The sequence below is a fragment of the Ranitomeya variabilis genome, chromosome 5 (genome assembly GCF_051348905.1).
Source record: "Ranitomeya variabilis isolate aRanVar5 chromosome 5, aRanVar5.hap1, whole genome shotgun sequence".
NCBI classification, from domain to species: Eukaryota; Metazoa; Chordata; class Amphibia; order Anura; family Dendrobatidae; genus Ranitomeya; species Ranitomeya variabilis.
Genome location: NC_135236.1, coordinates 29,454,126 through 29,467,906, shown reverse-complemented (window position 1 = coordinate 29,467,906; position 13,781 = coordinate 29,454,126). Strand labels below are relative to the sequence as shown.

General features: G+C 45.4%; 1 protein-coding gene across 2 annotated transcripts in view; it reads left to right on the top strand.

Moving 5' to 3' along the window:
• The first annotated feature begins 11,598 nt into the window (after positions 1–11,598).
• The window catches only part of C5H17orf114 (chromosome 5 C17orf114 homolog), an 88,746-nt gene continuing 86,563 nt past the window's right edge, over positions 11,599–13,781 (top strand). Inside the window, exon 1 of one of the 2 annotated variants that reach the window (XR_013215494.1) lies at positions 11,599–11,617. The gene's annotated coding sequence lies outside the window, so the exon portion shown is untranslated. The remainder of the gene's footprint in view (positions 11,618–13,781) is intronic. The other variant, XR_013215493.1, reaches the window with a different exon arrangement.

Below are 13,781 nucleotides of genomic sequence, written 5' to 3'. Positions count from 1 at the left end.
CCAGGGGGAGCGAGTAGCAGAGGATTACTGTTCTGAATTCCACTGCTGGGCGGTCGACACTCAGTGGAATGATTCCCCGCTGCGGAGTCATTTTATTCATGGAGTTTCTGACAGGGTTAAAAAAGCCCTCCTGATGTACGAGACTCCTACTTCACTAGATTCCGCTATGAGTCTTGTTATCCGTATTGATCGCCGTTTGCGTCTGGGAGAGCATGTGATGTCATCTGTGGGAGGAGGTTTGGGTTTACGTGAGGTTGCTGCAGGTGAGCCCACGGAACCTATGCAAATCGCAGGGGTATCACATGTTAAGCATCAGGCTTCTGTACATGGGAGGCAGGGAGCCTGCTTTTTCTGCGGTAAAACTGCTCATTTTATTAATATCTGTCCTCTGCTGTCAAAGAAAAATGCAACGGCGGAAAGACTTCTAAACTCAGAGGGTGTGGAGGAGTCCAATCTGAGCTTGTGTATGTCCTCCATGATGGTATCTCAGTGCATGCTCCCTGCCAAGGTTGTTGTTGCTGGCAGAGAGCTGCCAATCACTGTTTTTGTGGATAGTGGTTCTGCCACAAAACTCATTGATGAGGAGTTTGCGCACACTGCTGGTTTTAGGATCGAAAAACTGCCTCATCCTATCCGCGTGGTCGCTATCAATTCTGCTCCTCTCCCACAGGGGGAGATTACTGAGTTTGTGTCTGAGATTAAACTCCACATTGGGGTTCTTCATTCTGAGCAGGTTACATACAAGGTGCTCAAGAGTCTTCCGGCACCATTGGTTCTGGGTTTTCCATGGTTGTCTACACACAACCCGGTGATAGACTGGAAAACTCAGGACATAATTCAGTGGAGTGATTTCTGCCAGGAGAATTGCTTGGCCACATGTGTTGCTGCTGTGACTTCAAGTGTCCCTGAGTCACTTCTGGATTTTGTGGATGTGTTCTCTGAGAAGGGTTGTTCAGAGTTGCCACCACATCGTCCCTATGACTGTACTATCAGGTTTAAACCAGGGGCTAAATTGCCCAAAGCAAGGATGTTTAACATCTCCGGTCCGGAGAGACAAGCGCTAAAGGATTACATTGCTGAAAGTTTGAGCAAAGGGCAGATCAGGCCTTCATCCTCTCCGGTGGCAGCAGGGTTCTTCTTCGTTAAGAAGAAAGATGGTGGACTACGGCCGTGTCTGGATTTCCGGGAGTTAAACCAGATTACGGGTCGTGATCCATACCCTATGCCATTGATACTGGATTTGTTCAACCAGGTGGCAGGTGCTAAGTGGTTTACCAAGCTTGACCTCAGGGGGGCGTACAACCTCATAAGAGTCCGTCAAGGTGATGAGTGGAAGACGGCTTTTAATACCCCTGAGGGTCATTTTGAAAATTTGGTGATGCTATTTGGGTTGACAAACGCACCTGCAGTGTTTCAGCATTTCATAAATGATGTGTTCTCGCATGTTTTGGGGAAATTCGTTATTGTGTACCTTGATGACATCCTCATATATTCTTGCGACCGTGATACTCATTTAGATTATGTCAGGCAGGTGTTACAGCTTCTCATAGAGAATAAGCTGTATGCAAAACTGGAGAAATGTGTGTTTTCGGTACAGGAGTTGCCTTTCTTGGGCTATATCGTGTCTGCCTCTGGTTTTAAAATGGACGCCGCTAAGGTGCAAGCGGTGTTGCATTGGGAACGGCCTGATAACCTGAAAGCACTTCAGCGGTTCCTTGGGTTTTCTAACTACTATAGGAAATTTATCAAGGATTTTTCCACCATTGCTAAACCGCTAACTGACATGACTAAAAAGGGTACCAATTTCTCCATTTGGCCTGAGGCTGCTGTGTGCGCATTCGAATCTCTTAAAAACAGGTTTGTTTCGGCCCCCATTCTGGTGCAGCCAGATGTATCGAAACCTTTTGTGGTGGAAGTTGATGCATCTGAGGTTGGTGTGGGGGCGGTGCTGTCACAAGGCTCATCCTTGAGCGGTTTGTGTCCGTGCGCCTATTTTTCCAAGAAATTGTCGCCCACCGAACGTAACTACGATATCAGCAACAGAGAGTTGTTGGCAATCAAATTGGCCTTTGAGGAATGGCGACACTTCTTGGAGGGGTCGGTTCATCAGGTTACCGTTATTACCGATCATAAGAATTTGCTTTATTTGGAGTCTGCCAAGCGTCTGTCTCCCAGGCAGGCTCGCTGGGCATTGTTTTTCACGCGGTTCAATTTTGTTGTCACCAACAGACCGGGGTCTAAAAACACTAAGGCAGATGCTCTGTCCAGGTGTTTTCCGGGGGGAGAACCTCAGGAGGATCCAGTACCCATCCTCCAAAAGGGTGTTGTGGTTTCGGCTCTCACTACCGAGGTGGAGGCTGAGATTGCCAAGGCTCAGGAGGAGGTACCATCTGAGCTTCCTATCAACAAATCTTTTGTACCGCTTCATCTCCGCTTAAAGGTTTTGGCGGAGCATCATGATGCTGTCCTGGCTGGCCACCCAGGGGTTAGAGGTACCTCGGAGTTGGTGTCACGTCGGTTTTGGTGGCCCAAGATCCGACAGGACGTGGTCTCATACGTGTCAGCTTGTACCACGTGCGCTACGGCTAAGACGCCTCGCTCCCGTCCTGTTGGCACACTATTTCCTCTTGAGGTACTTAGTAAGCCATGGACGGAAATCTCCATGGATTTCATCACTGATTTGCCCTCATCAGCTGGGAACACGGTCATCTTGGTGATTGTTGATCGGTTCTCAAAAATGTCGCACTTTGTGTCTTTGCCTTCGTTGCCTAACGCTAAGACTCTGGCGCAGGTATTTGTGCAGGAGGTGGTCAGACTTCATGGGGTTCCGTCTGACATCGTGTCTGATAGGGGGTCTCAGTTTGTGGCAAAATTTTGGAAAGCATTTTGCTCACGGCTGGGGATCAAGTTGTCTCATTCTTCGGCGTTTCATCCTCAGTCAAATGGTCAGACTGAGCGTATGAACCAAAATTTGGAACAGTACTTACGCTGCTTTGTCTCTGATAACCAGGAGGAGTGGTCTACCTTTCTTCCTTTGGCTGAGTTTGCCATCAATAATCATCGCCAGGAGTCATCTGGGGAGTCTCCGTTTTTTTGTGTTTACGGGCTACATCCTCAATTTTGTACTTTGAGTCAAAGGGGTTCTTCCGGCGTTCCGGAGGAGGACCGCATAGGAGCACAATTGTCGTCAGTCTGGAGGAGAGTTAAACAGCGCCTGTTGAGTGTGGGTGCTAGGTACAAACGTGTGGCTGACAGTAGGCGTGTGCCAGGTCCGGACCGGAGTGTGGATGACTGGGTGTGGTTATCCACAAAAAACATAAGACTCAAAATTCCGTCCCTTAAATTGGGTCCACGGTTTATTGGTCCATTTAGGGTCACCGCCGTCATTAACCCAGTAGCGTACCGACTGGAGCTCCCTACGGTGTATAAGATACACAACGTGTTCCACAGGTCTCTTCTGAAGAGGGTGGTGGGTTCTGTGGACGCGGCGCCTATGCCATCTCCAGTCTTGGTGGATGGTAACCTGGAATTTGAAGTCTCCAAGGTGGTTGACTCTCGTGTAGTGCGCCGCACTTTACAGTACTTGGTACACTGGCGTGGTTATGGGCCTGAGGAGAGGTCCTGGGTACCAGCCTCAGACATTCATGCGGATCGGCTGATCAGGTTTTTTCATCGTCGTCATCCGGACAAGCCAGGTCCTATAAGCCGTGAGGGCCCTGGGGTCCCTCGTAGAAGGCGGGGTACTGTCATGTCGGACGCTGTTCAGACCAGGTCATCCGACAGACAGCGGTAGTTCCGCTTTTGACCACTATTTGCTCATTGGCGTCGGCTAGATTTTGTCTAGCTGTTCCGGGGTTAATTTACCTGATCCTCGGATTGGAGGCTGGGCCATGCCCATTGCCTTTTTATAGTTCTCCTGATCATTGGGTGTCGCCGATTATAGCTTCTGTCTTGCGCATTTGTTATCTCGGTCTGGAGTGGAGAGCTGGTCGTTGGAGTATCGTTGCTGGTGGTGTATTTTCCCTTGTCTTATTTACTCCTTCCTATATTTGTGTTTATTTTGCCCTGCACATTTATAGTGTATTCCTGAGTGACTGCAGCGTGATGTATATTTTCCTTTATCCTTGTCTGTGCTAACTGTGGGTACTGGTGTATTGCATTCACTGGGTGGAGGGCGAAGGTTTCCAGCTCAGGGTTGTATCAGGAGGCAGAGTGAGGTTCGAGGCCTGAACAGGCACACCATCAGTGTAAACTTCAGGTAGAGGGCCAGTCAGTATTTCCCTAGTCTTAGGGAAATTGCAGGGGCCCGGGTTATAAGCTCTCGCCCACCTAGTCTCTCCGTGACACTTTGCCACACACTTCAAAAATAAGATAGACCAAACAAGGCAAGTCTTTGTTGTCCATCCACCACAACCCCTTTGTATGCCAGACCAATGCCCTAACCCCATAGCTTCCCTGTCCAAAATCACTGAAGGACAGCTTGCTCATCTTCTCTCCAAATCACACCTCACCACTTGTGCACTTGACCCCATCCCACCTCCTCCCCAACCTCACCATCACACTTATCCCATCCCTAACCCATCTCTTCAATCTATCACTAACTTCTGGTACCTTTCCCACTGCTTTCAAACATGCCACAATCATACCTATCCTCAAAAAGCCATCCCTTCACCCGAGCGCTATGTCCAGCAGCCGCCCCATATCTTTGCTCCCAATTGCTTCCAAACTACTTTAGCAGCACGTCCATGCTGAGCGTTCCTCTCACCTTGCAACTAACTTTCTCTTCGACAACCTACAATCTGGCTTCCATCCCCACCATTCCACTGAGACTGCCCTGACCAAACTTACGAACGACTTATATACAGCCAAAGCTAACAGACAATTCTCTATACTACTCCTTCTAGACCTGTCCTCTGCCTGCGACACAGTTGACCACTGCCTCCTACTACAGATCCTCTCTTCCTTTGGTGTCAAAGACCTTGCCCTATCCTGAATCTCCTCATACCTTACCAGCCGCACATTTAGCGTTTCCTACTCCCATACTACCTCATCATCTAGACCCCTCTCTGTTGGTATCCCTCAAGGCTCTGTCCTAGGGCCCTTTCTCTTCTCAATCTATACCCTTGGCCTGGGACAACTCAAAGTCCTATGGCTTCCAGTACCATCTATATGCCGATGACACTCAGATCTACCTCTTTGCTCTCCAGAATCCCAGAGTGTCTATCAGCCATATCCTCTTCTCCTCTCGCTTCCTCAAACTCAATGTGGACAAATCCGAATTAATTATCTTTCCTCCATCTCGCAAACCTTTCCTACCTGATTTATCTATTACAATAAATGAATTCCTCTTTCCCCTGTCCCTTGATTCTGCCCTGTTCTTTAAACCGTACATCCAAGCTCTCTCCTGTCGCCTCCAGCTCAAAAATATTTCCAGAATCCGTCCTTTCCTCAACCCTCACTCTACCAAAATGCTTGTGCATGCTCTAATCATTTCCCGCCTCAACTATTGCAACATCCTCCTCTGTGGCCTACCTTCTAACACTCTCACACCCCTCCAGTCCATCCTTAACTCTGCTGCTGCCCCAACTAATTAATCTCCTCCCTACACTCCTGCTTCCCCTCTTTGCAAATGCCTTCACTGGCTCCCAATTTCCCAGCGTATCTAGTTTAAACTACTTACACTGACCTACAAAGCCATCCATAACCTTTCTCCTTCATATATTTCGGAACTAATCTCTCAATATCTTCCCTCACGTAATCTCTGGTCCTCCCAAGACCTCCTCCTCCCCTCCACACTTATTCGCTCCTCACCCAATCGCCTCCAAGACTTCTCCCAAATATCCCCCATCATCTGGAACTCTGTGCCCCAACACATCCTTCTATCCACCACATTTGGATCCTTCAAAAGAAACCTAAAAACCCATCTTTTCAAAGAAGCTTACAACCTGTAATGACCACACGGCCACCTCAACACCATCGGAGCTACTGCAACCCCTGACCTACTATCTCCTTCCCTACCATCCTGTAGAATGTAAGCCCCCAAGGGCAGGGTCCTCGCCCCTCTGTATCAGTTTGTCATTGTTAGTTTGTTTACTGTAAGTGTTATCTGTAATTTGTATGTAACTCCTTCTCATGTACAGCACCATGGAATTAATGGTGCTATATAAATAAATAATAATAATATATATGCACACTGCACATACATACACATGTATAGACACACTGCTCGTACATACACATGTATATACAAACTGCAGGGACATACACATGTATATACGCACTGCACATACATACACATGTATACACACACTGCACATACGTACACATGTATACACACACTGCACATACTTGCACACGTATATACACTGATACTCTGCACACACATCAATATATACATACACAGCACATACATACCTATGTATACTGGGGCAAAAAAGTATTTGATACACTGCCAATTTTGTACGTTTTCCCACCCACAAAGAATGGAGAGGTCTGTAAAAAGACAAGCCAACTGCATATTGGAGGGAGGATGGATGGGGGTCATGTATCGCAAGATTTTGGCCAACAGCCTCCTTCTCTCAGTAAGAGCATTGAAGATGGGTCGTGGCTGGGTCTTCCAGCATGACAACGACTCAAACCACAGCCAGGACAACGAACGGTGGCTCTGTAAGAAGCATTTCACGGTCCTGGAGTGTCCTAGTCAGTCTACAGACCTGAACCCAGTAGAAAATCTTTGGAAGGAGCTCAAACTCAACGCTGCACAGTGACACCCCGAAACCTGAAAGATCTGGAGAATATCTGTATGGAGGAGTGGGCCAATATCCCTGCTGCAGTGTGTGCAAACCTGGTCAAGAACTACAGGAAACATCTGACCGCTAATTGCAAACAAAAGTTTCTAGGCCAAATATTAAGTTCTGTTTTTCTACTGTTTCAAATACTTATTTCATGCAATAAAATGCAAATTAATTATGTAAAAATCATATAATGTGATTTTCTGGATTTTTTTAAGATTCTTTCTCTCACAGGTGAAGTGTACCTACGATAAAAATTACACATCTCTCCACTCTTTGTAGGTGGGAAAACTTGCAAAATCGGCAGTGTATCAAATACTTTTTTCCCCACTGTTATATACACAATGAACATACATACACATACGCATGTACAGTACAGACCAAAAGTTTGGACACACCTTCTCATTTAAAGATTTTTCTGTATTTTCATGATTATGAAAATTGTAAATTCACACTGAAAGCATCAAAACTATGAATTAACACATGTGGAATTATATACTTAACAAAAAAGTGTGAAACAACTGAAAATATATCTTATATTCTAGGTTCTTCAAAGTAGCCACCTTTTGCTTTGATGACTGCTTTGGACACTCTTGGCATTCTCTTGATGAGCTTCAAGAGGTAGTCACCGGGAATGGTTTTCACTTCACAGGTGTGCCCTGTCAGGTTTAATAAGTGGAATTTCTTGCCTTATAAATGGGGTTGGGACCATCAGTTGTGTTGTGCAGAAGTCTGGTGGATACACAGCTGATAGTCCTACTGAATAGACTGTTAGAATTTGTATTATGGCAAGAAAAAAGCAGCTAAGTAAAGAAAAACGAGTGGCCATGATTACTTTAAGAAATGAAGGTCAGTCCGAAAAATTGGGCAAACTTTGAAAGTGTCTCCAAGTGTAGTTGCAAAAACCATCAAGCGCTACAAAGAAACTGTCTCACATGAGGACCGCCCCAGGAAAGGAAGACCAAGAGTCACCTCTGCTTCTGAGGATAAGTTTATCCGAGTCACCAGCCTCAGAAATCGCAGGTTAACATCAGCTCAGACTGGAGACCAGGTCAATGCCACAGAGTTCTAGCAGCAGACACATCTCTACAACAACTGTTAAGAGGAGACTTTGTGCAGCAGGCCTTCATGGTAAAATAGCTGCTAGGAAACCACTGCTAAGGACAGGCAACAAGCAGAAGAGACTTGTTTGGGCTAAAGAACACAAGGAATGGACATTAGACCAGTGGAAATCTGTGCTTAGGTCTGATGAGTCCAAATTTGAGATCTTTGGTTCCAACCACCGTGTCTTTGTGCGACGCAGAAAAGGTGAACGGATGGACTCTACATGCCTGGTTCCCACCATGAAGCATGGAGGAGGAGGCGTGATGTGTGGGGGTGCTTTCCTGGTGACACTTGGGGATTTATTCAAAATTGAAGGCATACTGAATTTGGCGATAATAGTTAATATCGGACCTCAATAGAGGTGCAGGGAGAGTTCCCCTTTGATAACTATAACTTTAGTATTTTTAGGGGGTAAAGGTACCTTCACACTAAGCGACGCTGCAGCGATACAGACAACGATGCCGATCGCTGCAGCGTCGCTGTTTAGTCGTTGTGTGGTCGCTGGAGAGCTGTCACACAGACGGCTCTCCAGCGACCAACGATGCCGAAGTCCCCTGGTAACCAAGGTAAACATCGGGTTACTAAGCGCAGGGCCGCGCTTAGTAACCCGATGTTTACCCTGGTTACCATTGTAAAAGTAAAAAAAAAAAACACATACTCACATTCCGGTGCCCGGCGTCCGCTTCCCTGCACTCCTCCTGCATCCTGTGTCAGCGCCGAACATCTCCAGCATCTCCCACAGACGTCACCGCTCTGCTTTACGGCCGGCACTTACACAGGATGCAGGAGGAGTGCAGGGAAGCGGACGCCGGGCACCGGAATGTGAGTATGTGTTTTTTTTTTTACTTTTACAATGGTAACCAGGGTAAACATCGGGTTACTAAGCGCGGCCCTGCGCTTAGTAACCCGATGTTTACCCTGGTTACCAGTGAAGACATCGCTGGATCGGTGTCACACACACCGATTCAGCGATGTCTGCGGGAGATCCAGCGACGAAATAAAGTTCTGGACTTTCAGCAACGACCAGCGATCTCACAGCGGGATCCTGATCGCTGCTGCCTGTCAAACACAACGATATCGCTAGCCTGGACGCTGCAACGTCACGGATCGCTAGCGATATCTTTTAGTGTGAAGGTACCTTAACCCATCCTTTTACATCTAGATAAGGGATCTGAAGGTAAACTAATCAAATTTGCAGACAATGCAAAGCTAGAGAAGACAGAAAAAGGATTCACAAGGATTTAGATAAGCTTGGACAATGGGCAGTGACTAATAGAATGATAGTTAACAGGGAGAAATACAAGATTCTACATCTGGGCAAGAAAAAAGAAAATTACATCTATAAGGCTAAGTTCACACGTTGCAGAATTGCCGCGGAAATTTCCGCGGCAATTCTGCGCCTCCTGCCGCGGGTATATCGCATGCAGAATTAGCATGCATATACCCGCAGAAAACTAGCGTTTTGCAAGCATAATTAGCTTGCAGAGTGCTAGCGTTTCCCAAGCGATCTGTAGCATCGCTTGGAAAACTGACTGACAGGTTGGTCACACTTGTCAAACATAGTGTTTGACAAGTGTGACCAACTTTTTACTATAGATGCAGCCTATGCCGCATCTATAGTAAAAGGTAGAATGTTAAAAAATAATAAAAAAAATAAAAAACATGGTTATACTCACCTGCAGACCTCAGCGGCGTCCGTTCCTATAGCTGCTGGGCGGTGAAGGACCTGCGATGACGTCACGGTCTTGTGATTGGTCGCGAGACCGCATGTGACCGGTCACGTGACCAATCACAAGACCGTGACGTCATCGCAGGTCCTTCACCGCCCAACAGCTATAGGAACCGAAGCGGCAGCGTGCAGCGGAGAGGCCGGAAGACTGCGGGGGACATCGAAGGTGAGTATATCGCTATTTTTTATTTTAATTCTTTTATTTTTTACCAATTATATGGTGCCCAGTCCGTGGAGGAGAGTCTCCTCTCCTCCATCCTGGGTACCAACCGCACATGATCTGCTTACTTCCCGCATGGTGTGCACAGCCCCGTGCGGGAAGTAAGCAGATCAATGCACTCCTATGGGTGCAGAATCGCCGCGATTCCGCAATTTTAATGAACATGCTGCGTTTTTTTCTGGAATGCGATTCCGCTCAGGAAAAAAATGCAGCATGTGCACAAAAAATGCGGAATGCATTCTATTACATAGGATGCTTAATGGTAGTGGTTTTTTCGCGGTTTTATAGCGTTTTATAGCGAAAAACCGCAAAAAAAACGCGAAAAATATGCTACGTGTGCACACAGCCTAAAATAGGAATAGAAGCAACAGCACGTGTGAAAAAGACTTGGGTATTAGTGATGAGCGAGTATACTCGTTGCTCGGCTTTTTCTGTTCACTCTAGGGTGGTCTCCGAGTATTTGTAAGTGCTCGGAGATTTAGTTTTCCTTGCCGCCGCTGCAAGATTTACATCTGTTAGACAGCATAAGTACATGTGGAGATTCCCTAGCAACCAGGCAACCCCCACATGTACTCAGGCTGGGTATTAGCTGTAAATCATGCAGCTTTGTCAACAAAAACTAAATCTCCGAGCAGTCACAAATACTCGCTGACCATCCGAGCGTGCTGGGAAAACCCAAGCAACATGTACACTCGCTCATCACTATTGGGTATACTAACTGATCACTGACTGCACATGAGTCAACAGTGTGATGCAGCAGCAAAAAAAAATCAAACACAGTTCTAGGATGTACAGTTGGGAAAATAAGTATTTGACCCCTTGCTGATTTTGTAAATTTGCCCAGTGTCAAGGACTTAAACAGTCTATAATTTTAAGGGTAGGATAATTTTAGCATTGAGAGATAGAATATAAAAAATAAAATCCAGAAAATCATTGTATAAATTATATACATTTATTTGCATTTTGCAGTGAGAAATAAGTATTTGATCCCCTTCCAATCATTAAGAGTTCTGGCGCCTACAGACCAGTTAGACGCTCCTAATCAACTCATTACCTGTATTAAAGACAACTGTCTTACATAATCACCTTTATAAAAGACTCCTGTCCACAGACTCAATTAATCAGTCAGACTCTAACCTCTACAACACGGGCAAGACCAAAGAGCTTTCTAAGGATGTCACAGGCAAGATCATAGACCTGCACAAAGTTGGAATGGGCTACCAAACCATAAATAAGACACTGGTTGAGAAGGAGACTCACTGTTGATGCAATAGTAAGAAAGTGGAAGAAATACAAAATGACTCCAACAACTATATATTTGGACCTGTCGATGCTAATTTGCTTGTGAATGTGGTGCCAACAAGGTAAACTCAGTAGTTTCTGCTTTCTGCAGTTTCTGTTCTAAGAGTACACACGCACCAGCCATTTTTACCAGTGTTACTATTGGTCTTGTCGAATGACAAACTTAACTTCATCCAAGCGCTCCCAGTCCTGCAAATCCTCAAACTCAGCCTGAGCTTGTGCTGCTCCTGTGTTGTAAGGTATCTCTGGGACCAACAACAACTTCTCAGGTCCTCCTCCTGACACTAGTACTGCCAGTCACTCAGCAGTTCTATTGTGGGTCTGGCTTGCAAACCTTTTCCCGTCCCAGTAAACCACAGCTATCGATGGAAGCTTTGATAGCATTTACTGCAATCCCTCGATGTCTGATAGATTCCCTACTCAACATGAGACTGGATCATGGCCAAGAGACTGAGAAGCATCGGCAAGCAGGTGGGTCGCTGTTCTGTCATTGGAATTACTTCTGTCTAGAGCTGCAGCAACTTCCGGAGTCTACATGTTGACAGATCTTACTAACTTACCTTTCTAGGGACTAAAATGTTCATCATCTTCATCACTATCGTTGTTGGATGCGCCGTTGTTGCAACTGCAAAGTTCTTCCGATGCGGTCAACTGCTGAACTTGCTCAGTTTCCTTTTTTTCCGTTTCTCTGCATGAATCTTCTTGGCCATCTTTCTGTCTAATGGTCCCATGCTTCCACAACGATCTTTTCCTCTTTGAGCAAGCAAGAAGTCACGGTCTTCCTGAAGTTTTATGAGTTTCATGGCATCAGCATGAGCGACAAAACAAATCAAGTTTATTAACAAATTCCTTCTCCTTGGCTTCTTGTGTTTCGGTTCGCCATTTCGCATTCTTCTTGAGACTCTTCCATTGACCAAACAGACTCTTCACCTTCCTGATCACGTGATATTGTTGCCTTGTTGGGATTCTCGCTTTTGCCCACAACCCTAGTACTTCATTGGCTGGGACGGTGGCACTGGTACATGTTGGTTGTGATTCTGTACAGTGCAGGAAATAAAACCTGGCTAACACCTGCTGATTTGATGGCATCTTAGAACCAGTAATACAGCCTGCTGTCCCTCCAATTAACCACATTCCTCCAACACTGCAATTTGAAGATGACATTTTTTTCTGACAACAGTGACTAAACCCGTGGGAGGACTAAACAGCAAACCTAAGACCACATTTCACTAAGGTTTGATATGTTGCTGCTATGGATGAGCGGCTCCCTGTGTATTCGGCTGTGCACCTTCTCCTTCACCATTACTGAGGGAGGGACGACAGCCGCAAAGTTTGCTGTTTGGCTGTCCTGCTCTCAGCCTTTCAACAAACTTTATTGTGTGGGACAGTGAATGGAGCGTGAGTGCGTGCTACTGCGCATGCTCTCCCTCCGCTCCAGTGTGGGCTGGACAGCGCAAAACCAAATACACAGGGATTCGCTCATCCCTAGTTACTGAAAATCACCCTAATATCAATTATCAACACTTTATAATAGTAATTTGCAGGAAAATTTAAGGCAAAAATGTAATTAGACAGTAAAAGACACATGGGAGTGGAGTAGGCTGCTGGTAAATATGTACAGATTAGACTTACCTACTGTAAAACCATGAATAATACCGAATGTTGTCTGCAATCTGGAAAATTTACTTTGAAGCAGGAAATATAAACTAATATTAATAAGATGAAATATTCTTTACAGATAAGTAAATTGGAGAGCGTTTCAAGGAGCCGTGGGGCCCTTATTGCTGCTCTATATTAAAACTACCCAAATCCTATCTTAACGGGTATTACTTGTTCAAGGTCTGACATTGAGACGCCTTTCACACACAACCAAAATAAACTGTTTTTTAAAGAATATTGCAGATCATTACTGTAACAGTTATAGGGGTGAGACTTTGAATAAAACAAATTTTTTTTTTTTTATAGAACTCATTGTCACCCTAATATACATCAGTATAACCCAAAAAAGTAGTCAGTGTTTAAAAAAAAAAAAATATGCAAAAATGTTACATGATGGACAAAACAATGCAGAATAAACAATTACATAAAATAATAGGGAATGCCAAAAGAAAAGTACTAAACTTGTGTCTTGGAAATAAAGCAGATTCTAGTGGAGGGAAGCACTCCTTTGTTAGAGAGACGCTACAGCACCACAGTGCATTGTGTCTCCCAGGACCGATAATGATCATAGTTTGGCACTTTTATTAACACTAGTCACGCCTACATACCTCCCCATAATAGGGCTGGTCATGGGATGTGGCTAGGTCTTTAGAAAATTATGGGATGCCTACCTTCCACGATATCTTTGCCCCTGGAGGTCCCAGGTGGTGGATATTAATGCAATAATGATTTTAGCTGTCCATAGACAGGAAACATGGCATATACATTGTCAGCCATCTGCCGATATTAGTGTGGAGGTACTGCTGCGACCGCCCAGTGATGTAAGACAATATGTTACATTTGTCCACTTCGTCAGGACACCAAAAATATGTCTCTCATATCGGTCATATCTATGTCGCTTGTTAAAAAAAAACCAACAATGTTCATAACTTGGAAAAGAGGACAAAGGAGCTCAAATTTGTCTGTTTGCAGTTTT